General features: G+C 44.9%; 1 protein-coding gene and 1 pseudogene across 1 annotated transcript in view; one reads left to right on the top strand and one right to left on the bottom strand.

Moving 5' to 3' along the window:
• TMEM14A (transmembrane protein 14A) overlaps nt 1-27,736 on the top strand; it is a 248,263-nt gene that overhangs the window by 12,394 nt on the left and 208,133 nt on the right. The gene's annotated exons all lie outside the window — the stretch shown is intronic.
• On the bottom strand, nt 35-13,927 carry LOC142452473 (glutathione S-transferase-like; annotated as a pseudogene).

Here is a 27,736-nt window from a genome sequence, read left to right as displayed (position 1 = left end):
AATAGTTACTGAATTTCTTAGATCTCTTCATCTGTTAATGCTCGCCTACTATAGCAGCCATGTTTTTAAGAAACAGGCCGTGCTGAAATTTGAATATGTTCTTCACGGTCTCTGTGGAGGCTTCTTCTAAGGGAGGCTTCCTCTGGCTCCCAGGCTGCAGAAATTTGTTCATTGTGGGCATGTGGCTGATTCTGGTCTTGAATTCCTAAAATGCAAAACGACATTATCCACAAAGAAGAATAGAGCAAAACAACAGACATGTACATGGAGTCTTGGGTTGCAGGTTTGAGTCCATCAGAGGTCCCTCTAAAGGCAGGTCTGGGTGGGGGGGAACATTCTCTTTAAAGAATCAGTCACTGAAAACACTGAGAGACACAATTCTACTCTGACACACAGGGTCTCAGAGTTAGAGTCGACAGCCACTGAACAAATATCCAAAAATGCAAAAGGAGATAGCAAAACAAAGTGAGATGTAAGCAAGGCACATTTTCGCACACGAGCGAAAGTATTTAAAATTTATATTCTCCACCGCTGGTGGAGCTGGGGTTAAAATGGAATTTTTAAAAAACATTTTATTAGGGGCTCATACAACTCTTATCACAATCCATACATATACATACATCAATTGTATAAAGCACATCTGCACATTCCCTGCCCCAATCATTCTCAAAGCATTTGCTCTCCACTTAAGCCCTTTGCCTCAGGTCCTCTTTTTTTCCCCTCCCTCCCCATTCCCCCCTCCCTCATGTGCCCTTGGTAATTTATACATTGTTATTTTGTCATATCTTGACCTATCCGGAGTCTCCCTTCCCCCCCCCCCCTTCTCTGCCGTCCATCTCCCAGGGAGGAGGTCACATGTGGATCCTTGTAATCAGTTCCCCATTTCCAACCCACTCACCCTCCACTCTCCCAGCATCGCCCCTCACACCCTTGGTCCTGAAGGTATCATCCACCCTGGATTCCCTGTACCTCCAGCCCTCATATGTACCAGTGTACAACCTCTGCCCTATCCAGTCCTGCAAGGTAGAATTCGGATCATGGTAGTTGGGGGGAGGAAGCATCCAGGATCTGGGGGAAAGCTGTGTTCTTCATTGGCACTACCTCGCACCCTGACTGACCCATCTCCTCTCCTAAACCCCTCTATAAGGGGATCTCCAGTGGCCGACACTTGGGCCTTGGGTCTCCACTCTGCTCTTCCCCTTCATTCAATATGGTATATATACATATATACACACACACATATACATACATACACACACACACACATATATATATATATATATATTTTTTTTTTTGCATGATGCCTTATACCTGGTCCCTTTGGCACCTCGTGATCGCACTCTGGCTGGTGTGCTTCTTCCATGTGGGCTTTTTGGGAATGGAATTTTTATATGTTGTGAAGCCTTGTAGAAAACAACTCGGCAGGACTTTTCCAGAACCGCAAAAAGTGTTCCTAGGCTGTAACAAGGAATCCCATGTTTAAGACTGTGTCCTTAATATGTTCTGTGTTCCTCTAGATTGAGGTCTCACTACTTTATTTTGTTATTGTGGCTGAGGTTTTCTGTTTGTTTGTTTTTATGTTTTTTAAATATGTAGTCCAGGAGCGGTACATCTGTGGAAACAGGAACTGGACTGACTGTTTCTCAGGGTTGTGGCAGGGAAGGTTGGGGAGGAATGGGGAGAAGATGTTCTAAAATGTACTGTGCTGGTTGCACAAATCTCTTTAAGACACCTAAACACTGAATTGTGGGCTATGTAAATTGTATATCAATAACACTATTTTTTCACAACTTTCTAAGCTGGATTTTCTCCAATAGACAAACGCTGAAGGACTCTCTGATGTTAGTACATTGTAAAGTTTTGTGTTTTAGAATGCACTTACTGCCACGGAGTCAGTCTTGACTGAGAATATGACTAACAGGAAAGGGCAGAGAAGTGCCCCAGTGGTTCGTGAGACTGAAACTCTTTACAGGGAGCAGAAAGCCCTGACTTTCCGCCGAGGAGACACTGGGGATTTCAAACTGCTGACCTTGCAGGTAAGAGGCAAATGTATCACTGCTACACCACCAGGCCTCCCCATAATGGACTATAAAGGCATTTACATAGGAATTCTAATGTAAAAGAATGTATAGCTGACTTTGGATGTCCTAAATAGACAAACACTGAAAGCCTCTGATCATGATGCTTTTAATGTTCTATATTTTATAACATGCTATAGACATTTACATAGAAAAACAAACGAGTATCCTAGTAATATCTTAATCCTCACACCTCCAAATGCCCCTTGAAAACACCTACTGCTTTCAAGTCAATTCCGACTCACCATGCCCCTTTAGGGCAGCGTGGAACTGCAGCATGGGGTTTCTTCAACAGCAAACCTTGCAGTGGAGCAGTGGGTAGGTTCGAGGTGCTGACCTTACAGCTAGCAGCCCCCCAGGTAACCCACGCCCCACCGACACGCATAAAGATTCCCTTTTACATCTATAAAAGAAAACATGCCAGCGCATTCTAATTCTTATAAAAGGAATTTTTCCTATTATGTGATAGACATTTTTCATGTTATATAATCTTTGAAAACATAGCTTTTAGGTGGCTGCATAAAATCCCACCTGAGGGATGCACCCTGGCTTTTGTCAGTGTGCCTCAGACACTTAAAGTATGATCCATAGGCTAATACGTAATCATGAGTAATGATGACTGCATTAATATAAAAACGACACCAATACCAAAACATGCTCATGACATGGGGAAGCAGAGAGCTGGTGGTTCAGGATGGCCGGAACTCCGGTAACTATTTCAGACAGGCATATTCTAAAAGATTTCGAAGCAACCCACTAGTGTCACACAAAGTTTTAGAACCCAGCATCAGTTAAACTGATGTTTCCGCTCCGGTCCTGTCACCAGGGGGCAATTATTAAGCCTCTCTGAGTTTCATTTCCTATCTACGTTGAGGATGGAATGATCCCAATACATTTGGTGCTTGGTATAGCGCCTGGGATATAAGAGCTTTGTCGATGGTTGCTGCTAGGTAATGGCTGTGTAAGGATGACATTATTTTAATTGCCAGCCACCTCCCATCTTACCTAGAAGAGGAAGCCACTTTGAGGCTCTGCTACAGTCCAGGCAAAGCCCTTGAGACTTGACCCTGGGTCCTGCAAGAAGCCCACCCACGGATGCCCCGGCTGGCCCAGAAGACCCTCGTGTCTTTTCCCATCTTGTTGTGATTCACCAAGTGACAATGAAGTGATCTGTGCTCATCCTGGTCCCTCCCTCCCCATCCCCACTCTGTCCGTTTAGCACCTGTGGGCCTCCAGCACAGGTGGCAGGGACTCATTCTCCCTGCGGTTCTTGGCGGCGAGCGGGATAGCCTTACCTGTAGCAGAGGGAACCCCGAGAGGACGCTGGGTTGGCACTCTTCCGCCATTAAGATGACTTCCAGGAGCTGTCCATCAGCCCAACTCGGCCGATTGCCCACAAGAAAATCTTGCCCGTGCGCTCTTAGTGCCTGTGTGGTCGTTGAGAGGGGAAAGTAGAGAAGTCAGGACCATGCCTACCATGCAATTTACATCTGGCATAATTTCACAGCAAGCCCTCTAACAATCAAGAGATGTGGTTTCTCGTCTGGTGTTGGCCACTGGTTCGCCGTGGGAGCTCAGGCAGACTCCATTTTTGGGGGGGGTTTGGTGTGCTGGGCATTCTATCTTGTTTGTATGCATAGACACAATATACTTTTTCTGCACACACACATGTAATTTGTTGTATTTGCCGTTGGATATACAGTTCGGTGTCGTTGACTGCGATCTTCAAGTGGTACAGCCACTCTCCCCCTCCCCTAGAGGTCCCTCCCCCACAACATGGTAAATGCATCGCCCACAAGCTTCCTGTGGCTTCACTTGCTGCTGCAGTGGCTTGGTTCCCATATGAGTAGATAGTAACATAACAGACTCTTTTTTTTTTTTTATCAGTTGAGTCAAACTATTATTTGGTTTTAAGAAGATTTCTGGGGATATTTTTTTTTTTGGCTCAAGGTTTAAAGATCCTCTCAGAGCAAATTATTTCAGGGGTTCATCAAGCCTACGTGGATCCAGAAAAATGTACTCCATGAAATTGTGAAGTTCTGTTCTGCATTCCACCCACCCCCTTTGCATCTGGCCTCTTTAATAGAACCTTTGATCAAAATGTTCAGTAATTGAAGCCAAGGAGGTTAGACTATCTTAAATTCTTCCAATGTACTGTGAACATGGGAGTCAATGTCCTACTCTAAGGTGCTTTTTCTCCTCGCCTCTTCTTGGACCTACCTTGTGACCCTTTCTAGAAGGACTTCACTCCGTAGCCCGGATTTGTGGCCCTTCCAGGGACCCGATGGCATTTTCTCCCTACCACCTCACGACAGGGTCCCAAGGTCTGCTGTTCTTTGAAGATGCTTTGTTTGTAGGAAGAACATCATCTCACAGGGACCCGAGCGTCACTCTGATAAGCAAATGTCCTAACAGAACTGTGACTTATGGGCCACGGAAAGCCAGAAGAGGCTGAGTGGGGAAATGAAAGCTGGAAGGAAGAGACCACCGAGATGCACTCTAACCCTTTAGCTTGGTGGTGTTCCGATCCTGGGGCCGGGGACCAGGAACCAGAGAGCGTTGAGTACAGACTCAAGCTTTCTGATGTTGAACTGACACTGGGCAAGTGACTTTTGATTCTGGTATCTCAGCTGAAAATAGGGGATAGCAATCGTATCCTGGAGTTATTAGAGCAATTAAGTGGGACAATAAGTGCAAAATGCACAGAAATTGGAGTCATCACCATTCGTAGTACTATGGTTGAAATGCTGCTACTTGTAAATGATTTTTAGCCTCAAGAGAAGTCTTAGTACAACAAATACTTCAGTTGTTGGCAATAGTGGAGATGGAACATTCGTTAAACATTGTTGACAATATTAGTAAAACAATAGGAGAGAATTCTCTTCTGCTCTATGTTGAGTACAAGAGACTGTATTACTTTTAAAACCTGTTTTGAAGGCAGTGCTGTAGAGAAATCCCATGATCTAGAATATTCCTGCCGGGATCTAGGAGCTCACTAGATGCAACCTGGAGAAGTATGACCTAGGGAGCCAGGACATCTACAATCTATGTTAGGTACGTCGTTATTCATTAATAACTGTCATGTGACTAGGTTCTAAGATAGTTGAGTGTGACACTCCTATTTAAATTGTGCATTAACACAGGAGCAGATGAATGGGGAGGAGGAGAGACTGGAGCACATCCTGGCCCACCAGGCCTTGAGGATGATGTTCCCGATTAGAGCAGCCAGTCCACAGAGAGGACCACATGGCCGGTCACACTATGACACATGACGTCCCTCACTGACCCATAGCCCAACAGAGGACAACACTGGAGACGCAGTGTAGGAATTGCGCCCGATCTAATCCCGCCACACCGAGGCAAAACACTAAGGGGGTGCAGCAGGACAGCAAGGGAACAGAGTGGCAAGGTCCCCAGGGAATGCTGAAGGTGGACTTTGGGACCAGGTCATGGTGCCCCAATAGACTGAACTGGAAAACACTCCTAAAGGCCAACAAACAGTCCTTGAACTAACTACAAGCTTTTCTTTCTTGTTGTGTTGTCATTGGTTTGTTGTTGTTGTTTGGTGTGTATGGTTGCTTGGTTTTGCTCTGTCTTATTTTTGTGCATGTTATTAAATCCACAGGTCTGTATAAGATAGGCTGGATGAACAATCTGGAGGAGAAAACAATGGGACCGACAGTTCCAGGGGGACATGGGAGAAGAGGAGGTGGGGGGGCAAGGAAGTGATGTTAACAAACCCAGGGACAAGGGAACAACAAGTGATCCAAATTAGTGGTGAGGAGGGTTTGGGAGGCCTGATAGGGCATGATCAAGGGTAATGTAACCAAGAGGAATTACTGAAACCCAAATGAAGACTGAGCATGATACTGGGACAAGAAGAAAGCCAAAAGAAATAGAGGAAAGAGCTAGAAGGCAAAGGGCATTTATAGAGGTCTAAATAAAGACATGTACATATGCAAATATATTTATATATGAGGATGGGGAAATATATCTAGGTGCATATATTTATAGGTTTAGTATTAAGGTAGCAGAAGGACATTGGGCCTCCACTCAAGTACTCCCTCAATGCAAGAGTACTTTCTTAAATTGGATTGGCATTCCATGATGCTCACCTTCCCGACACAACCGCTGAAGACAAAGCGGGTGAATAAGCAAATGTGGTTAAGAAAGCTGATCGTGCCCAGCTATAAAAAGATATAGCGTCTGGGGTCTTAAAGGCTTGAAGGTAAACAAGCAGCCAGCTGGCTCAGAAGCAACATGGAAGAAGCACACCAGCCTGTGCGATCATGAGGTGTTGAAGTGATCAGGTATAAGGCATCATCAGAACAAAAGATCTTATCATTGTGAATGAAGCAGGGAGTGCGGAGTGGAGACCCAAAGCCCATTTATAGACCACTGGACATCCCCTTACAGAAGGGTCTCAGGGAGGAGACAAGCTAGTCAGGGTGCGATATAGCAACCATGAAACATACAACTTTCCTCTAGTTCCTAAATGCTTCCTCCTCCTCTACTATTATGATTCCAATTCTACCTTACAAGTCCAGCTAGACTAGACCAGAGGATGTACACTGGTACAGACGAACTGGAAACACAGGGAATCCAGGGCGGATGATCTCTTCAGGACCAGTGGTGTGAGTGGCGATACTAGGAGGGTGGGTTGGAAAGGGGGACCTGATTACAAGGATGTACATGTGATCTCCTCCCTGGGGGACAGACAACAGAAGTCGAAGGGAGACGTCAGACAGGGAAAGATATGACAAAATAATAATTTATAAATTATCAAGGGTTCATGAGGGAGGGGGGAACTGGGAGGGAGGGGAAAAATGAGGAGCTGATGCCAGGGGCTTAGGTGGAGAGCAAATGTTTTGAGAATGATGAGGGCAATGAATGTACAAATGTGCTTTACACAATTGATGAATGTATGGATTGCGATAAGAGTTGTATGAGCCCCTAATAAAACGATTAAAAAAAAAAGAAGTAGGGGAAAAAATTGTGCATTAAGTCATTCCATGGGGACCATTGTTTAAGTCAGCCCAGAAAGGACAGATTAAACCAGCACTGCAGTACGTTTGGAAACCCATCAGCTCCTTTTCACAAACAAACAATAACACCTTTCTTCATCTCGTGCCACCCATCTCCTACGGAATGTGCTCCAGGGTAAAGAGCCTCCATAGCTGAAGAGGGCAGCCAATCCTGGTGCTGGGGATTGTTCTGTCTAGGTATTTATTTAAAGCTCAAAGTTTTTGTCTTTTGTTTTCCTTCCTGAAACATAATTTTCAGCTGTGAAAATGGCAGAGAGATGAAAGTATTTTTAAATCTTTTTCCCCCTTAGCTTTTTGAACATTGCATGAAATTCTGTAAGTCCTATAAAATAGGACTTGTACTCCTACATATTTTGGAAATAATCCCCATCTTTTCCCTCCAGATCTCTGATCAGTATGAAGCCTGCACCTCTACCAGCTCCCAACTCCAGACCAGGAAAGGCTCTATTTCACTCCAGGTCAAGTTATGGCCTGAAATCTTAAAGGGGAAAGAAAGAGAGAAGGTTAGAACGAAGGGAGCCCACAAGACTAAGGCAGGAGAGGGGGGGACGAGCCAGATGTATTCTGTAATTGCAGTGGAAGGAGGCATTTTGAGTTTTCACAAAGAATTTTGAGATCTTCCATTCACCAAAAAAACTCTTCCTCCATTGTTGGCTCTGTTCATGTCCCCTCCTACCCCAGGTCCAAAGGCAGGGCAGGCGTTTGATCTGTACCTTCTCATACACAGGAAAGAATCTTGTAGTGGCTCTTTCAAGGATGTAGTCAAGGTTCATCTCCTTCTCCTCGGGCAGAGAGAGGGGAAAGTACATAATCATATCACTCAGGTCCCTCAGGCCTTCCACGTACAAGTCGATCCTGAAGAGAGGGTGATACAACAGAGTTTCCAGGGAAAGGAGATGATTATGTCATCATCCAAAGGAATGCTTAACCGAGCACCTCAGCTCACCTGCCTAGTTATCGGTGTGCTATGACCTAAGCTGTAACACACAATGTTAGCGATGATGCGTGGGTATGTGAAGACCAACTATGTAAGGCTGATGTTGGAGTCCCTGCAAAGAGTTAGCACAGTGAGTTGCTAACCAAAAGACTGGAAGTTCGAATCTACACAGAGGCACTGTGGAAGAAAGATGTTCTATTTCTGAAAAACACAGCCCTTGACAGTTCTCTGGGGCACAATTCTATTCAGACCCATATGGTAATGTTATCAGTTAGAGTCCATTTGACAGCAACTTGTTTGTTTTTTACTGGTAATTCCATGTTAATTGAGACCCTTATGCATATAAAATATTAAAATAATTCCAAAATGGTATATTGGGAAGATATTGTAATTTTCCAAATATAATGAAACATGCAATATCATAAAAGATATTTGGAAAATTAGAATTTGGCAATTAGGAACTGCTAGAACACCAGAAAGTGCCCATGTCGATATTGTAAGTTACCAGATCAATTTTTGTTCATAAATTTTTAAGTTTCTGAAAATAGTTACAGTTTTGAAATAAAACACTGGTTTAAGCCATGGGATAGTTATTTAAAACACACAGCTCACTTAGTAAAAAAATGGAATATTTGTTTTTTTAACAGCCAAGGATTTTCTGATTTTGTACAATCCTTTACATTTTAGCAGTGCTTTATTGAACCCCAAGTAAGACAAAATCACATTGCCAATGTGTAAATAAGTCTGCTCATTTCTAAGTGAATGCTTGGTGTAAATAAGGATGAACTGACATCTGGGAGGCTGGGCTAAACAGTGGATGTGGTGACAGCCCAATGAGCTCCTTCCAGTATCAACTTCAGTGTTACCTGCTGTAGACAAGCAGGTTCCGACACACCAAGATTCTATAGAGCAGAGTAAAGTTGCCCCATAGGGTGTCTAGGGATGTAAGTCTTTGTGGAAGCGGACTACCACACCTTTTCCAGTGGCTGGTGAGTTTGAACCACGGACCTTCTAGCTAGCAGTCCAACACTTAACTGACAGCACCACTGCGGCTCAGATTCCACTAAAATTTTTTTGAGTCTGTGTTTTTATAATTTAATATACTTCCTTGCAAAAATGTTTATCCTCCGTACTAGCGAGGTGGTTGCTTAAAATTAAATTCACCAAGAAAAACAAAACCGACATTCCCCCAAACCAAACTCGCTGCCATTGAATTGGTTCCGGCTCATAGTGGCCTGTTGGATACCATAGAACTGCCCTTGTGAGTTTCCAAGACCGGGACTGGTTAGGGGAGTAGAACATCCCGGCTTTCTCTTAAAGAATGCTTGCCTGGTGGTTTCAAACTGCTGTACTGTCCTTTCTACTGTGATAGGCGTTGTATCTTTCCGTTTTAAAAAAGCCAACAGACAGAAGACCAAAAGCCAAACTCGCTGCCATCTAGCATGTGAGTCCCTGACTCACAGGGACCCCGGTGGGTTTCCACGACTGTATCTTTCTCCCCCGGAGCTGCTAGCCGTTTCGAACGATCAACCAGGAGGACCGCAGCCCAACTACACCATCTGTCAAGAACTACACTGAGTGTGACTGCTAAGAAACCGAAAGGTTAGCTTTTTTTTTTTTTTTTGCTAAGCAAGAAGCAATGAATTTACCAGGCTTGTTCCTTCAGGTTGCTCCCATACAAGTCGTATTTAGCAGTGATGTATCGTAGAATGGCTCTGGTTTCTACCAAATTCATTCCGTCTATTTCAACCATGGGCACTTGCTGGTACATCAGCGTTCCCTCTTGAAGTACACACAGAAAGGTTAGATGGTTTACCCTCTCAGATAGCAGCAACTTAGGTTTTACTTAACTCTTACGTTGTTTTAAAAAAGCAGGGGTAGAGATTATGTGAGCAAGTAATCGTTAACAAAATGTTCTTAGAGGCTTGCCTCAAAGGAGAAGCACTTATTTATCTGTTCATAAAAAAATTTCTTAACTGTAAGATACGATGCTGATACATAGAATTTTCTTGCTAGTCAACAATGTTCCTTTTTCCGTTATTTACTCTTTGTTCCTACGGTCAGTCTACTAATTTAGATTATTTTTTTTAACCTCTGAACCACCACAATGGCATTCTAACTGTAAACTCCCCCACCCCCACCCCTTTCCAGTTTAAACAACAAACAAACAACAAACCAGGTGCCATGGAGCTGACTCAGATGCATGGCACCCACACGTGTGGCAGAGTAGAATTACGCTCAGCTCCACGCGGGGGTTCCACTGGCTGACGTTTGCTAGGCCCGTTCTTTTGAGATTGGGCACATTCAGAGTGGTATGCTTGTGGCTGCTAAGTACAACGTCAGCAGTTTGAAGCCACCAGCCTCTCTGAGGATCAAAGTGAGGCTTTCTCCCCCTGTAAGGAGTTCTACTCCTGGAAACCGACGGAGGCAGTTCTACCCTGTCCTAGGGGCCTCTAAGAGTCAGAACTGACTCAATGGTATGGCATTTGGTTTGGGCTATTTTCTTTTTTTCTCAAACCATTTTATTGGGAGCGAATCCAGACATCATATCATTCCGCAGCTCAATCGCATCAAGCAGGCTGTACAATTGCTACCAAAATCAGTTTCAAAACATTTTCTTCCTACTTGAACTCTTGATATCAGCTCCTCCTTAACTGAGCACCCAATCATTTGTACCACTCAAAGACTCCTTCCTTCCAGAGAGACCCTTCCTCTTTACTCTGGATGCATTCTCTGAGTTGTTTTCTTAAGGTCATCGGGTACTGCTTAAGTCTTCCATGACTCCCATAATTTATAAGAGAATGAAAGTTGATCTCATCGACTCGTCTCCAGGTACCCTCCACATGTTCTACCGCACCACTCACAAATCTGAACCTTCATGCCCTTTCTCTTCCCTCTCCCCTCTGAATGTCAGCTCTCTGTTTGAAGTGTCATTTTCCAACCTTCTAAAGACTCTGCATTGGTGCCATGGTTTAATTCCACTGAATTCTTTTCGCCTTCTGTCCCTTGGTCAGCTTGCCTGCCTTGGGTAAGGCTGGCCCTGTACTTTACTCACTTCACACCTTCAGTTGAGCTAACTCTCCTCTCGCATGTCTCTCACTCTCTCGGACTGACTGTGTAAGAGCTCCCTGGCTTTTCCGCTCTCGCCACCCTGTCAATCCATCCAGATATTCTCTGCTTTCTAAGTCAGGGTCCTGCTGGGAGACAACCTCTACAGTCACTTCAACAGGAAGAATTTAGTATAAAGACGAGTAAGCTGCTTCCTGGTAAGCAAATGGCAACAAAAGAACTCTGTCATCAAGGTGGCCTTGCCGAGAAGCCATATCATGCTGAGAAGCAGAGGAAGGAAGTTGGAATTGGTGCCGTTTAGAAGCTCGGAGGAGAAACTCCTCTTGGTTGGAGCTGTGGTTTGCTGGTCGGAAGGTCTGGGGACTGCTTCTTGGCACAGAGTTATGGGGCAGCAGTGCCTCTTACTGCTCTGGTTTTGAATAGCTAGGGGGGTGTGGGGCCAGTGTCTATCATTCATTCCTGGTACCGGAGAGCGCTTCTCATCCAACTCATGGTCCTAATGCTGCGTCACGGGCAGCAAGACTTTGATCTCACCTTGGATTAATTTCTCAAATTCTTCACGTGTTTCAAAAAGCTTTTCTTCAAACTAAAGAACAACAACAAAAAACAAATATGAGAGTATGTTGCTACGATCATTTTTATTGTTATTATCAATAACAACTGAAGTAAAAGACTTACCAATTGATCCAACCTTTCAAATAGTTATTGAACTATTTGAAACCATCGGCCCACGCTGTCTGTTACTGAGTCCCGAGGAAGGTTTTTAAGATAACGCCACGACAAAGGGTGTACTGAGTTTAGCTGCTGTGGCAATGGCTATATCTCCTGCTTCACAGATATCCCCTGCCTGGAGAGCCACTCAGGCCTCAACTTTGGGAGCAGGCTGGTTCTGTGGTTAGCGCAGATGGACTACTGGCCCTCTGCTAATGTCAGTTTCCTAATCTGGGAAAATGACGTGAATATTTACTCATACTGACATCTTGATGTTAAATGAAATAATGTAAAATAAAGACTAACTCTTATGCTTGCCTCAATAGCTAACCCCAGATTTCTTGTTTTCTCTCAGAATTTTCACTTGGGTGGTGTTTGTTGCTGTTTATTTCCTGGCCTAAAGACCACATAAACCATAGAGACAATAATTGATGCAGTGGTTTATCAGGGACGTGACAGCAGGTGGGTGGAATGGTTTGGGGAGCAAACAATGAACTGGGGAGGGGGAGAGAGCACTAGAATTGATTGTGAAGATGTATATATAGCTCTTTTTTAAAAGAAACTTAACTGTGGCAGTGTATGATATGTGACTACTATATCAAGCAAAGTACTTACAAAAGAAAGGAAACCAGAGTTGACCAGTGGTCACCATGGAGGAAGGAGGAACAGTTGTTGCCCGGGGACATTGACTTTATGTTAGTGGTGGAGGAATAATTTGGAAAAGATCAACAATGTTTGTACAACACAAAGGGGATCATCAGACACTGAATTATACATGGAGAAGTTGTTGGATTGGACAGTGTTTTGTTCTGTATGTTTTCGTCACAATTAAAAAAATAATCACATGAATAGCAATGGGTACAAGGAAGAAGAGAATGTTCTAGACTCGATCGTGGTGAGGATTGCACAACTCTTCTTGACATAAATGAATTATTGAATTGTGTGACATATGGATGAAGTGCCAAGAAAATGTTAAAAATGATGATGATAGTAATAATAAAAAGAATATGCAAATGTTTGCTTGGTCGTGCCATTATGTGTTCTCTTTTGAAGCTCAGGAGACTGAGACACAGAGGAAGTAAGGGGATGCAAATCTCAAAAGGTACTTGGTGATGATTTAACCACAAAGCTCAATTAACTCAAAAGACCCTTTGTTGAACTATTTGTAGAAATATGACTCAGGGTAGAATTTTATTTCTTGATAATGTCAAGATTTTCTTTAGGATGGTGAATCTCTAGTTTTCAATCTTGTTACATTGTTGCCAAGTAACATCTGGATACATTCTCTTTGAAATATGCCCACAAATTAAACATGTGAAATTTGCAGTGTGATTTTAACATAAAGCTTAAAGCAATGAGTTTTTCTGTATTATTTGCTAGCATGATTAAAGCTATAAACACCCAGCGCATAACTGGAAAATGCTGTCTTTTTCCAACAACAACAAAAACGAAAAGTTAAAAGAGAAGTTGGCCTTGTAGTGCTTTATAAAAACTAGGTCATCAGAAGAAGAAATGACAAACTTAAGGTGTTTTAAATAATTTCTATAATGGAAAATATTTAACATTCCCCCAAACAAGTAGCACAAATATTTCTAATGGGAAGCCTTTGGGTTCACACTGTCTTCTTGCAGGTTTTATTATATTTGCTTCGTGTCTAATTCTACATAAAAACTGAGATCTGAAAACCCATCAGAGGGTTGAACAGAATCTGTCTCTGTTTCTGCCTTCTCCCTCTCTTTCTCCCTCTGCCTCTCATATTATCATCGTCGATCATCCATCCATTGCATGGGTGAAACAGCACGCAAATCAACACTACATATGCTCGGATGGGTGGCTTAAAGGGGGCCAATAGGAGTGGAGGTAGAAGGGGGTTCCACTGAATTTAACTAGTTTAATGTTTTAGTTTTAAAACAAAATGATATGAATGAGCCCCCCTCACCCCCACCCCGGCTTTCAAACTAAAGGCAAACATTCCTTTCCACTTCATGCCCCCCCCCCCTTAGCTCAACCCCCGCGGCCGCCAGGAGCCAACGGATGGTTTCCATTCGGCCTCATCCGTTGAAGTGCAGTTTGGGCTTCCCAGCCATGCTCAGCGCTCCTGCAAAGCAGGGAGAGACTGAGCTCTCTGCACTGTGAACTTGTTGACAGAGGAAAGGCTCTTGCAGATGGCCCCACAAAAGAGGGATCTGTACCCAGAGCGGGCTGGAGAATCCTGCAGGAGGGTGCGGAAGGACACGCAGGAGGAAGACTGACCAGCGATGCCCCCTGTGACAGACGGGTGGCACGTCTGAACACTGTCACCTCCATCTCTTTTTCTATCCAGGGGCCCCGCTCCCCACCCACCAGGACAAGTCCAGGCTGGAGAAACTGGGTGGGGTGGGGGGGAAGCCAGAGTTTTTTAATTTCCAAGTTAATCTCTGTATTTTAGCTCTGGCACCCTCTGAAGCCTGGGGAATGAAGTCAAAAGGATTTTCAGTGACTCACTGGGATTTAAAGCAAAACTGCAGTTAGTGAGCCTTGTCACCTCCCCCCCCCCCCACCCAGGACAATGAAAATGTCTTCATTAGAAACACAATCCGTGTTCATGTGTGAGGACTAAAATGGGACAGAATGGCATGCAGAAAGAAAGAGGGCAGAAATATAAAAATCCAAACTCCATCTCCTTCTCACCCCGAGATAGCCCATGAGGCTTATGGAAGAGTAGACTTGGGTGGGGGCCCTGGAAACTCCAGGCACCTTGGATGCCTGCAGGGGACCCTAGCCAGTAAGCAGGCTGCTGGGAGCAGTGGAGGGGGCATTAGGGATGGAAGGGGTGCGAGCGTTCTTGGACGGAATGAAAGCCGGCTTCTTCAGGCTGTCATCCTGAAACAGCGCACAGACACGGGGAGAGCTCAGCAAAATAAGTGCAGAGCAATGTATAGATGAACATCACCAGTTTGGAAATCACGGTAAATGATCCAGGTCAACGGTTTGCTTTGGTTTTTTTTAATAGTTTTATTGGCAAGTAATTTGCCTATCATCCAGTTCAGTGGTTCAATCCTACAAAGAAGAGGAGGCCAGTGGTCTTTAATGAGCACTGGCTGCCTACTAGCTTTATCTAAGAGACTGGACAGGGTGGGGCAGCGAGAGGCTCAGGGAACAATTGTGTGCATGGGGCCCGGCCGGGCAGGCTTTCCTTTTGTTGCACACACAGGGCTGCTGGGAGTTGGATGGCACCTCACAACAGGATAATACCTGACCACTGGGGCACAAGCACATGCACACACCACCACCACCACCACATATACCACACACAGCTCTTGGATTCATGCCCAGAAATTCTGATTTCAATGACCTGAGTAGAACCTACCACTGATGTCTTTTGAAAGGGTCCTCGTTTCCTCGATGCCTCTCCTGGGCAGACGGTGAAGAGCCCCTAGTCTAAGCCATGGTTCTTGATGGTGACTCAAAGTCTTAGTAGGAGGCTCTCTAAGGGAAAGATCAGCCTGATGAGTGGAAGCAGCTGGCATGACTAAGAGTGGGACACCCAGGCACAGTGTGACTCCATAGGGTGCCCTGGCGAGCATGCCTTTGAAGGATCCTTGCCAGCACAGCTCACAGCCGCAGTCAACACCCACGTACAGGGACATTAGCGGACAGCATAGAACGGCCCCATAGGGCTTCCTGCTCCCTCATGTTGATAGAAGCAGATCTCCCGCAGAGCAGCTGGTGGGTGGGGACCACCTCTTCTCAGTTACAGCTGAGAGCTAGCCATTGCAACTTGGCATTCAATCAAGTCTCCAGATGCACGTGTACTGGGAATGGAGAAGACAGAGAAGCACTGTAGGAATGCAATAAGTAAAATCAGCAAAATTGTTCCTGTGGCATTCAGTAGCTTGGCTCTGCAGAGAGGGGCTCCCAGACCAGCCGCACCTTGGATCACCAGGAGGCTGTAAGAAATGCAGACTGTCTGGCCATACCTATACCGACTGAATCAGACTCTGCATTTTCAGAAGACTCGCCAAGATCAAGTTGATTCCAACTCACAGTGGCCATTTAGGACTTAGTCGAACTCTCCTTGCGGGTTTCTGAGGCTGTAGGTCTTTATGGGAGCAGACTGTCTCCCTCAGAATGGCTTGTGGGTTTGAACTGCTGAGCTTGTGACTAGCCCTCTACCGCATACCCCACTGTGTCCAGGGCTCCATCAAGGTTGAGAAACCCTGTTTAATTTATGTGAGGCCTGACAAATCACTTGCCACATCTCTGCTTTTGTATTTCCATAAGGACTGGTTCGTCTCATGCATGAGAAGCAAAGAGGGAAGGCGAGCCTACAGAATAAAGAGCTTTCAGAGGTATTGCAGACACCTGCCCCGTGGGGGCCCTTTTCTGGAGGGAGGCATTCTGAATTTAACATACCAATCTTGGAAAGTATGCGGCTCAGCTGGGAGCGTTTGCACTCTGATGGAACATTTGCTATAAGGAATTATTATTAGGAATTTTTGTTTTTGTGAGGCACTCTGGTATAAGCATCAGACTGCTAACTGTAAAGTTGGCAGCCCCAAGAGGTCCTCTAAGAAAGACGAGGCTGTCGCCCTGCAAAGGTGTATGACCCTGGAAACCCTGGTTGGGTCTCTGTGACTTGGAATGGACCCAGTGGGTTTGATTTTTGTCTGGGCCAGTATGTAAAGGTATGGTAAGGTAGAATGATAGAGTGTTTAATTCTAGGCTCATGTGAAAGTTTTATGGATGAAAGTATATGGTGTTGGAATTTGCATCCAATTGGTTTCCTTATGGAGAGTGTGGGGCGAGAGAATGCGTTCAACTCTGATGGCCTTTTGCTGTTCGTTGCTGTACCTGAGTGATGGGCACTTGACGTTCATTACAGTGTTCTATTATCACAAATGTATGAATTCCTATCATTAAAAATGGTCATCTCTCAGTCCAAGCTGAGGTTCCTCCCTCACAAGGCAGGGAGTTGTACAGGCCCTGTGGTAATGTCTGAGTCCCAAGGAGATTGGGGACAGCGTTCCCATCGCTCACAATAATTGAGGGATGCGTGTGGGTGGGATGTGCGTGAGATGAATGCGCTGCCTCAATGACCTTCCTGGACTTGGGTTTCATGACCTTCAGCTCCGTGGACCCTGTCTGAATAATCTCTTCATAAACAGGCCGCTCCCACAGACCTTATGGAGAATGGGCAGTGACGTGCAAGGATGCAATGAGACAACCAGACTTTAGTCTAGCTAGATTTGACCTTCCACATATAAGTTATTTTTCCAGAGTGCCAGTTTCCTCATTGGTAAAATGGAGAACATACAACCAACCTCCTTGGCTGTTAAGAGTTTTTACAGGATCCCTGGTAGCACAGTGAGTTCAGTATTGGACGGGTAACCAAAAGGTTGGTGCTTCAAACCCACCAGCCACTTCAAGGGAGATTGGTGTGGCAATTTGCTTCCATACTGATTTTCCAGCCTCTGTTATCTAGGGTCACAATGAGTTGGAATCAACTTGCTGCCATGGTTGATGACAAGCATGTAATATGCTAAGCATCAGGAATGTCTTCCATGAATGATGAGTAACAGCAGTCACGTTGTCTGTTTTTGTTGCAGAATTGTGAGGGAAGCAGACCTCAGAAGAAGAAGGAGAGTGAGGGCAGCCAGACTATCCTCTCAGCTGTGAGATAGGGAGATCATGGTGGGGGCAGGAGAGAGACTAGGAGGTCATGTTTCCCATAAAAAATTGAGGAGAGCTATTTGGACGCTACGGAGATTTCAGGAGGAGGCAGATGGGACACAGCTAGGCCCACAGCAGCAAGGAAGATATGGCTGAAGATGCCCCCGACAGAGACACCTGATCTAGGGGCCTGCCTCTGCTGGGTAAGATCAGGCCGAGAAACAATCTCTCTGGTAAACAGAGCTGGAGACCGATCCTCTTCTCTGTAGCAGGAACACATGTCTTCGGACAGCTGGGGAAGGACCCCTTGGTGGGCTGCAGGGGAAACCCTTCAGCAAAGGGGCAAATCTGGAGGAAATCAGAGACCGGGTTAGGGTCGGGTTAGGGTGCACCACATGCTAATGGCTTGTGCCATTTTCAAGGCCTATCCTGCCTCACTTTGGTTAGAAGTCCCTTGCTGTTCATGTTCTTTTGATATTTCATGTCCCGTTCCTAAAAGTGCCCGGCCCAAGGAGGTTCTCTATGGGGTTAGACGAAGAGTGTATGGATGAAATGCGTGGATGGATGTATGGATGTATGGATGGATATATGGATAGATGTATGGATGAATGTGTGGTATGAATGAGGGTATGGGTGTATGAATGGTGGAACAGTATACCTAATTACCAAGATGTCTGGATAATTCATTCAAAACCCAAACCACTTTCTGTCAAGTTGATGCCAATTCATGGTGGGCCCCCAGTGGGTCAGAGGAGAACTGTGTTTCAGAAGACTTTCAATGGCCAATTTCTCAGAGGCAGATCACCAACTTTTTCTTCTAAGACACATTTGCATGGATGGGAATCCCCACATTTTGGTCAGTAGCCAAACACCTTAATCATTTTCACCCTTTGAATAGTAATTTACAAATCTTTCTAAGGCAAGCCTCGTAGCATTTACTAACAGGAGACACCAAGATGCAAAAGGTAACACTGAGAGGATGCATCATTCACCATTCTACACATATATGTTGTGTGCTGCTGTGTCTCAGGCACTGGGCAAGGCACAAAATATACCATATCCTAAAAGATGTGACCGGATCCTGCTTTTATGGGGCTGGCGGTCATATCGATGGTAAAAACTCAGGCCAGGGACTTAAGCCTAGAGAACTTTACCAATCTTGCTTACTGTCCTCTCTCTGCCCATTTCCTGTCACATAGAAGCAAATCGGCTGCTCCTAACTGCATGTTAGAGCTGCTGCGAACCACGAGGGCACGTGCAAAATGTTTTCACCTGTGCCTACCGATCTGCTTACATCTTGACCTCAGGAGAGGCGCTGATCAGCTCAGCTGGGGCTCCAGGTCTACTCTTAGGAAGCCATAATGGGAGCCATTAAGAGGAGGCCGGGAGGGCCAGGGGGAACATTGCAATTCGTGTGGGCTAGTAGGATGGATAGAGAAGAGCCAGAGTTCTAATTTGTTTCTTTTGCAGGGGGGCATGGGTGTGGGGTGGATTGAGAAGACCAATTAACCAGTTCCCTCCACAGAGGCAGAGAAGAAGATGGGGTGGGAGGAGTGGATTAAAGCTGCCTTAACAACATCTATGCTGCCTGCTCAGAGTCCCTGCGTGGTGTGAACTCTTAGCATGATTTAGGAAAAGATTGGCCATCCGAGTCCACCCAGAGCCATTTTGAGAAAAGGTCTGGTGTTCCCGTTCTGGACACCAGCCCTTGAAAACCCCGATCTATGTGGACTAGTGATGGCGCAGAGCTGACCGGGCAGCCACTGGCAAAGGGCCCACACGCAGGAAATGAACAGATCCCATTTGTTCATCTACTGAATTGCTGTGCTAGCTGCTTCTCCGAGGTTTGTCTCTCCGTCTACACCCCTGCTCCTGAGCAGTGTTTGACAAAAGCACGTGCCCGCACTGGCTGCGCTGAGCCCCTGCCCCCTCTACTCACCTCTCCTGATGTGTTTATGGTCCCAGCATGCTCCAAATCCTTAGGCAACCTAAAGTATGACAATTGTATTATCTTTCAAATCAATACTCTGCTATTTTTCTTCTCTTCACAAGAACCACATAAACACCATCTACAACACCTTTTTTTTTTTACCTTGTACAACATCACATTTTGAGAAAATCAGCATCCTATAACCTAGAAGGAGCCCTGATGTCAACCTGGTTGCACGTTGGGCTGCGAGTTGCCACGTCAGCAGTTCAAAACCATCAGCTGCTCCAGAGGAGAAAGAGGTTTCCTACTCCCGTAAAGAAGACAGTCTCAGAAACCCACAAGGGCAGTTTTACCTTGTTCTATAGGGTCACTGTAAGTTGAAATTGATTCAATGGCAGTGTGTTTGGGCTTGAGTTGTATAACCTATAACCCATTGCCACCAAATTAATTCCAATGCATCCTGATCCCATGTGGCAGAGCAGAACTGCCTCCTGGGCTTCCCAAAGCTGGGATCCTCATGGAAGTGTCTGCCACCTCTTTCTCCCACAGAAAAAGGGGAGACGGGCTCTTTCTTATAACCCATACCTCCATCCTACTTAGTACATTCCCATGTCCCCATTGTCCCCCCCAACAGCTTCTGGATTCAGTGAATGGCAGAAGAGCAAAGATGCCGGCACCTTGGAGTTGCTGACTCTGAATTTTGAATTTAAAAAAACGCTTACTATTGGAGCACTGGTGGAGCTCTCAGGTAATTCCAATTCTGATCCAGGAAAACCTGGATCCCATTCTGGTTCCTGGTGTCCAAGAACATGGGAAACCCGGTCTTGTTTCTCTCACACATTTAAAATGACTCAAAAGCATTGAGTAGAAATATCTGGCCCCCTGTCTAGAAGACCTCTACCCGGTGCCTCGACTTCATAAGCCTATGGAACATAGAGGCAATCCTAGAGAAAACCGTGTGTGTGTGTGTGTGTGTGTGTGTGTGTGTGTGTGTGTGTGTGTTGGGGAGAAGACAAAAATGGCCTGCAGTTAATCTTGTGCCCTTGGTGGAATGGGGCTGCAAACAGAAATTAAACTGAATTATAGAAGCATCGTGGTCACCTTGGGTGACCCAAATGGTTAAGCTCAGGTCTGTTCACCAAAAGGTTGATGATTCGAACCCACAGGTGTGGCCATCTACTTCCAAGAGATCACAGCTCTGCTCGGCACGCAGGGTGGCCATGGGCCAGAGTCAGCAGCAACATAGAAACATAAAGAAGGTCTCACCTTCGTGCCTCTGTGAACAGACTCATCCCTATTTCTACAGAGAACATAACCCCCCTCCCTTTCAGAGGGAACGTGACTTAGAATCTGTCTTAATAGCAAGTAAAATGTTTAATTATCAGAAGAAAGTAAAGCATATAGAAGATGCCTCCTTCCTAACCAAGAATAAGAGAATCATCTTGTTTCACATCCCACAATCTGTTCATTACAAAGCAAAGAGGCACTCTGATGCACAGCCCTCTGAACTTTAGACTCACAGAAAGACGGCCTGAGTAGGCTTTCCTCTGGACAGCCCAATTGGCAAGGTTTTAGTATATCCGAACAACAAGAGTTTATTCTGAATGTAAGCCTCAAAATTAGTTCCCTGCTTTAACAAAAGCCTCTCCTTTATAGTCTAACAGGAAGTTTATCTCCTAACAGAGAATGAAGCTAGATGATAGGGGGGGGGGGGTCCCCTCTGGAAAGATCTGCTATTCTTCTATAATGAATGGAAGAACTCATGATGATGTAAAAGGGGGAACTAAAGTAAGGTATGAAATTTAAATCCAATCAGTCAACTAACAAGCAAGCAAAAATCCTATAAATCATTTCAAGTCAACTTGAAATGAAATTTTAAACACAAAAAATAGGCTGCTGAATTTTATAAAACTATGTTCTTCATATTGTGTCTCCCAAATGACTATATTTTTTCAAAAATCATCCATATGTGTAACACATAATATAGTAAGTCACCATTGTACTTATTGAATTAGTTTATTAACTTATTGTTATTAATTTGAGGCAAGTGTCTTTGGCAAACAGAACTGAATCCTAAGGTTCATTCATTTTAAACCATGTGTGTTGTGATTTTTACTTTCTTTAAAGAGATACATTTACTCTACACTTTGAAAAACTCAAATATTTTCAGCATCTGTGATTTAAGTCAAAGATGGATATATTAAACACATTCTAGATTAATATCTGGACTTAAATTTTTTAATTTGAGTGTTTGAAAAGAGAGTAACTGTTTCCTCTAATGATCCTGCACAGAACTCTGAGCAATAAGAGGTAAACTTGGATCTTGCACCAACTTTTCCCAGTTCTCTTCCTACCCACTCTAAATCTATTTTAATTGAAATGAAAATTATTGCAATAAGGTATAATAGGCTCTAAGAACATTGATCTGAGTTCTCTGCATCTTTTTGCAGAAAGGGAGGGATTAGAAGCAATTATTGGGTGTTTATCCCTCTGGCCAGGAGTTCTTCAGCAAGAAGGCAGAGCTGCTAAGAAGATCATTCCAGAGCTTTCAAGTGTGCTCTGCGGGACACTTCAAAGGACTCACTCCTTTAGTTGGTTTAGAGTATTTTTTTAGAGTATATTTTTTAAAAAGAAGTCTATTTTTAGAGTATATTTTTAAAAAGAAAAAGACACATACGGTGTCAACATACCTTGGTATTTTGTTTTGCTTTTTCTTCTCAGTCTGGCATTTGGGAAATTTATCTCCCAACAGCCTAGGTTTCCTTCCACCATTCTACTTTTGTCTATTAAAATTGGGCTTTAATAATGCGGATTCTTGAGTAATTTCCCCTTTCTAAATTAGCATTAGACTGACCACTCCGAGGTCAGTGGTTCAAACCCACCAGCTGCTCCTGGCCACGGAGGCAGTTGCCCATGGAGGTGATGATGGCTCCATTTCCTGACCCTTCCTCGGTTGTTCCAGGTGAAGGGAGATGCACTCCTGTGTCCTGGATGATGAAAATGTTTTGAGTCATGTTTACTTTTTCAGTGGACCGCACTGAGTAAATACAGACATGGCGGGTTTTATTGTGCTTTGCTTTATTACATTTTTTAAAGTGAAGGTTTGTGGACATTTTGCCAGGCAAACATGCTGGTGCCATTTTCCAGCAGCTGCGGTTCACTCCGTGGCTCCGGGTCACAGTTGGGGAATCCCGCAGTAGCTCACCCTTCTTCAGAGCAGGATTGCACACTTCCGACGCTTCATTGCTGTGCTTGGGAACTCCTCTCACAGTATCTCCACGTCAACCTGTGGTATATAAATAGCCGTCGACCCCTTTCCTGCATGTTAATGTATTTCATTTATTATATAAATTTCACAAACTATTCAAACATGCGTATCCACTGAACCCCAGAAACATAATGGAATTTGGTGATATGGATCTCCAATGTTTTATCTTTGTCAGATTTCAGTGCCAAAGCATGACCAGATTTTCTCCTTTGGTCGAAGTTATGCTTTCTCACAGCGATCATGTGAAAAATATCCCCGTTAAAACACCGTATCTTCTAGGCACAGTCTATATCAGCCTTTGACTTCTTCCTACAGTACTTAGAGTACAATCCAGACTCTTCAGCAGGACTCGTTACACTGGGGCATCTGCCCTCTGCCACCCAGGCTATCAGGCCCCCGCTCCTCGCTATTCCCTGCCCTCCAGCCATCCCACCAAACCAGTGACCAGATGCCACTGCGTGACTCTGACTCCTGGTGACGCCGTGTGTGTCAGAGCAGGACAAACAGTGCCTGACTTTTAAGGAAATGGATCGCCATGCCTTTCTTCCGAGGTGGTGGGCTCGAATCTCACATCTTTTGCTCAGAAGCAGAGCCTGTTAGCTGTGTCCACCAAGCCACGAGGACCCCCTCTCAGGAACACAAGGACGTTCCCATGTCAAGGATACTTTCCTATGCCAAGTCTTTGAAGACGGTGGGTCCTCTGTCGGAAAACCTCCTGCTCACCTCTCGGCATGCCTAGTTTCTCCTCCCTTTTTATGCCTCATCTGAAAAGTCACCTAAGAGAAGTCTCTCAGGTCATCATCTAAAGTAGAGCCCTGTCACCACCCATGCCAATGACTCCATTATAACCAGCGACCCGTGGCCATCAGGCACACACACAGTGACTCCTGACGAGCTCATGCATGTCAGAGCAGAGCTGAGCTCCGTAGGGCTTTCAAGGGATGACACTTGGAGGCACTTGGGAGCGGTCTCAGTCAACCATCCCTTGGCAGGAAAGCCTGCTTACCATTCTCACCGCCCAACACGCCCTCTCTATTTTAGTGCCTGTTCCATTTTCCTTACCTCCCTTAGCACAGAATGTTATTATTGCTATACTTGAGTCTCCGTCAACTAAAACACGAATTCCTTGAAGACAAAGACCTTGGTCCATGTTGTTCAGCACAATTTCTCTGCACCTAGCACAAGGTATCATCCATCTACTAGGACACAGAAAAAAAAATTTTTTTGACTCAGTAAGCAATTGTTTGCATGAGACTTTGACTTGTAGGCCAGTGGTTCTCAACCTTCCTAATACTGCGACCCTTTAATACAGTTCCTCATGTTGAGATGACCCCCCCAACCATAAAATTATTTTCATTGCTGCTTCATAACTGTCATTTGCTACTGTTAAGAATCGGGCGACCCTGTAAAAAGGTCGTTTGACCCCCAAAGGGGTCTCAACCCACAGGTTGAGAACCACTGCCTTAGACAAACCCCAGCCTCTCTGGATCCCGCTTCTTTCATCTGAGAAATGGAGAAGAAGGCTCCATATGTGGAGGTCGAGATGGCTGCCAACGTCAAATGCTTCTTCTTCCCTTTATCCAAACTGGAAAGTAGGACATTGGGGCTAATTGTTGGTGTGATTTGTTTGTTTGTTTTGTAGTCAAATCTTCCATCTAGAGATATTCAGTAAAATACCTGGGCAGAGGTGGAGGTGCAAGTTCACGGGGAAAAAGCAGAGGCGGCAGATATGGTAGTCAGGGGACTTAAAGAGCATGGGGCTATGTCTGGTAGATACCTAACAAGTCCAGGGGGGTGAGGGTCGCAAAGGTTTAACAAAGCTGGCTATGGATGTAAGAAGTCGAGGCAATCCCTGTGAGACTGGAGGAAGAGACCAGTCTGTGCTAAGGTCAAGCCTGAAAAACAGTTGGAAGAAGTTCAACTCTACATAGTGGGTTGCTATGCAGGCAGTGCCGGAAATAGTTCTGAGAAATTAGCAGCCTCTGACTTCCTGGCTGAACACCAGGTGGCACTCTGTCAGAGCAAGCCAAACCAAGCTCACTGCCTTCCAAACCATGCCAACTCATAGTGACCCTACAGGACAATAGGTAGCCAAAGCCAACTCCCTAGTGGTTTGAAGTCCCGGATGAGGTTTTCTACTTGCATAAAGAGTTGGAAACCTATTGGGGAAGTTCAACCGTGTCCTGTAGGGTCACCATAAGTTGGAATGGACTCAATGGCAGTGAGTTCAGTTAGGTGAGGACCCGTATCTCTGTCATTGACAATTCTAGATGGCTTTCCACAATTGCAAATGAGACAGAGCTTGACCTATTAGCATCAACCCCTGCCCCCACCCCCGCCATTCCTTTTACAGATCATCTCAGATAAAGTCTGAGAGCTTCATGGCATAGTAATTAAACGTTGGTCTGCCAGCTGCCAGGTCAGCCATTGAAGCCACCACGCTCTCCTCTTCTCAGGAGAAAGATGGGCCTTTCTACTCCCTGAAAGGGTTTCAGTCTTGGAAACCCACAGAAGCTTTTATAGTGGATAGTTCTACCCTGTCTGATAGGGTTGTTATGAGTCCCCATCACCTCAATGGCAATGAGTTAGAATTTTGAGAGATAAAGTCTACAATTTCATTTATATGCTCTTTTTTTTAAATGCCAAACTTCTCAAAAAGGCATCAATTACTGTTTTTTCCATGTCTTCATTCCCTATTCTCTGCTCCACCCACTTCCATCAGGCTTCTTCTCCACACCATTCTGTTGGTTGGAAATGAACTTGAATGTCACTCAGGAATCCAAGCCCAGGTCAATGTTACTTTCCCACCTTTTAGAGCCATGCAGACCCATATTTAGATCTGATGAATAAGGAATTTGGAGGGTTCTAAAGGTTGTGAGCCTTCATTCACTTTTAAAAATTATTATTATTATTTTAACCATATTTCTTTTGCTTTGTGAATAAAAACATGTTCTGGGTCGTTGCAGAGCTCACTCATCCAACCCAATCAGTCTTAGGATCCTGTTAAATCCCCAGAGTCCCCAAAGTCCTTTCTTCGTCTTTCCTTACAATAATGGTGTCATGAAATATGTATCTGCAGAAGATTGGCTAACTGTGCTGCACACCACTCTTCTGATTAACACCGTCCAGCGGTTTCTCAGATCATGAAAGAGTACCTGCTTGCTATCTCAGACCGGAGTTTGAGGTGATGTGTTACACAGCAAGAGCCCTGGTAGCATAGTGACTGTGAGTTGGGCTACTCGCTCAAGACCAACAGTTGAAAATCACCAGCCGCTCTACAGGAGAGAAAGGAGGCTTGCTACTCCTGTAAAGAGTTCCAATCTCAGAAACCCCAGGGCCAGTTCTACCCTGTCCCATAGGCTGCTGTGAGCAGTCATCAACTCAATGGCAATGAGTTTGGATTTGTGGTTGGTGTTCCGCAGCAAGTGATAAAGAATATGCTCACATCAAGCAACCCTGGGGCTACAGAAAGTGCTCTCTGCTAACCAAACGCTGGCAGTTTGAACCCACCCCATAGCACTCCAAGTAAGCGGTCTGGCGAACTGCTTCCACGAAGACTCCATCAACAAAAATAAGAGATCCTTCCCTCCTTCACGAACCCCTGATAAATTATACCTTATTATTTTCATACCTTACATCATCCCCTGTCACGCCTTTGTCCGCTTTTCTGTTAATGAGGAGCTGATATCAAAGGCCCAAGTAGAAAGAAAAGGCTTTGAAAACGATGATGGCGGCATGTGTACCAATGTGCTTGACACAATGGATGGTTGTGTGGATTGTGATAAGAGATGTAAGAGCCCCTAAAAAAAGTATTTAATTAAAATTTTTTAAAAGTAAAAATAAAATAAGAAACCCTCCCCGCCATCAGGTCTATTCCGCCTCCTAGGGACCCTCTCTGACAGGGCAGAATTGTCCCTGTGGGTTTCCAAGAGTGTGACTCTCTATGAGAGTAGAAATCCCAGTCTTTCTCCCTCTGTAAAGATTACAGCCTAGAAATTCCAACGAAGCTGTTCTGTAACATCCACTTGACAGCTTCTAACAAAAGAAGCAATGGCATCTACATCTCTAACCTTTATTGACTTCGTCTCTCGGTCCTCTCCCACCATTCTCCACACACTGGCCTTCCAACTGCTCCTGAAACAAAGCACTAGACTTGCCCTCACTGTTCCTGCTAGCTCAGACCCTCTTCTCCCAGACATTCTCATGCCTGGTGCTTGTCTTCCTTGTTCATTATCAGTTAGCCATCTCCCATCACCGTGCCAACCAGTCTCCATCACACTACCCTGCTTTAACACTGTGTAGTATGTATCACCAGCCACAATTAACCTTTGATTGTTTTGCTTATGTACTCTGCCTCCTCCCCCCCCCCGCCCCCGCACACACATACACATGCCTACCCCCTAACTTTAGTGAAAGAGCAGGGGCTGGTTGTATACAACATGACACCCATCTGATGTGCCTAGAACCATGCAAAGAAGAAAGAACATAAGAGATGCTCAACAAACTTTTATTGAATAAAAGATTGAGTACAATCCTGTAAGTATTATTGATGGAAACCATACACTATAAGAAGATTTCACCCATTTCTGAAGCCAAGGTCTAAGTACCTTTTTTCCCACTGGATATGCTGGTGTGGTCTGCTGACATGCAATATCAGGACCATGTCGAAACTTTCAAAGGACCGAAATGTACTCAAGCTCTGTTATTGACTGAAGAAGGGAAGTGAGCAAAGGCCGTGAGAGAAGAATGGGGTGACAGGGACCAAAGACAGCACGAGACTAAAGTGATGCCAACCACAATTGCCTGGCTTGAGCAGCGTGCCACCAATACACAGCTGTTCTTCGAGAAGATGATGGGAAATGGACAAGCCACCATATGTAATGGCCCCTAGCTGGACTCAACATTCTCAATATAGAGAAGCGAATCCCTGGTGATGTAGTGAGTGGGTCACCAGTTAGGCTGCTACCTGCAAGCTCGAACCCACCAGCTGCTCTTTGAAAGAAAGACAAGGTTGTCTGCTCCCACAGGAGCAGTTCTACACTGTCA

This window comes from Tenrec ecaudatus, chromosome 7 (genome assembly GCF_050624435.1).
Source record: "Tenrec ecaudatus isolate mTenEca1 chromosome 7, mTenEca1.hap1, whole genome shotgun sequence".
Classification (NCBI taxonomy): domain Eukaryota; kingdom Metazoa; phylum Chordata; class Mammalia; order Afrosoricida; family Tenrecidae; genus Tenrec; species Tenrec ecaudatus.
This window is presented reverse-complemented; position numbering and strand designations above follow the sequence as displayed.